Genomic DNA, 1,014 nt, shown 5'->3' on the forward strand with positions numbered 1-1,014 from the left:
CCCAGTCTTTCAGAGAAAATGCCACAGCCGACTCGTTTATCTATTTTGGAGCCGTCCGTGTAAATGTCAACCGTTTGGAGAGGGATCGCTCTTTCAAGGATCCAGTCCTCCCTGCTAGGTATAAGAGATTCGAACCCCCTAATTAGGTCTGGGTAACAACACATGTAGTCAATAGAGACAGGAGTTGGCAGATCCTGATTCAGTATGATCGCGTGGCCTATATCAGTTCTTGACCAGCAGGAGAGGGCGTTGAGCCTAGTTGCAACTATTTTGGCTTGCTGTTTTACCAGAAGCCGAGATGGCAACCAATGAAGCATAGCGAAAAGAGCTTGCGTGGGGGTAGAGCGAAGAGCACCAGTGATTTGTAGTGCGGCTATCCTCCTAGTTTTGTCAATTAATTTGGTGTGGCATGCTTTTTCAGTTGCTTGCCACCAGAAAGCAGCCCCATACAGAAGAATTGGTTCGATAACAGCTGAATAGAGCCAGAGTATAATGCACGGTTTGAGCCCCCAACTACGACCTATAGCTCTTCTGCAACAGTAGGTGGCGCATACCGCTTTGCGGGCTCTCTCAGCCAAGTTGTCTTTCCAGCTGAGTTTAGAGTCCAAAATTATACCCAGATACTTGACGTTCGAACTTAAATTTAGAGTAACGCCCTTTATCTTTGGTAAGGAAAATGTCGGAATTTTATATTTCCTGGTGAAGAGAATAACCTCTGTCTTTGCAGGGTTAATATCCAGACCGAATTCCCTACACCATTCAGTTACAATGAGGAGCGCAGAGTTAATAACATTGGATAGAACTTGGGGGAATTTGCCAGATGAGGCAATAGCAATGTCGTCCGCATAAGCTATAACACTACATCCGGATTGTTCCAAAAGTTTTAACAACGAATTAACCGCTATGTTCCATAGAAGAGGAGAGAGAACTCCACCTTGTGGCGTTCCCCGACAGACTGCTCTGGAGGATTGAACACTTCCGATGTCGGATGTGATAATCCTAGTTTTGAGAAGG

The sequence above is a fragment of the Teleopsis dalmanni genome, chromosome 2 (genome assembly GCF_002237135.1).
Source record: "Teleopsis dalmanni isolate 2A chromosome 2, ASM223713v2, whole genome shotgun sequence".
Lineage (NCBI taxonomy): Eukaryota > Metazoa > Arthropoda > Insecta > Diptera > Diopsidae > Teleopsis > Teleopsis dalmanni.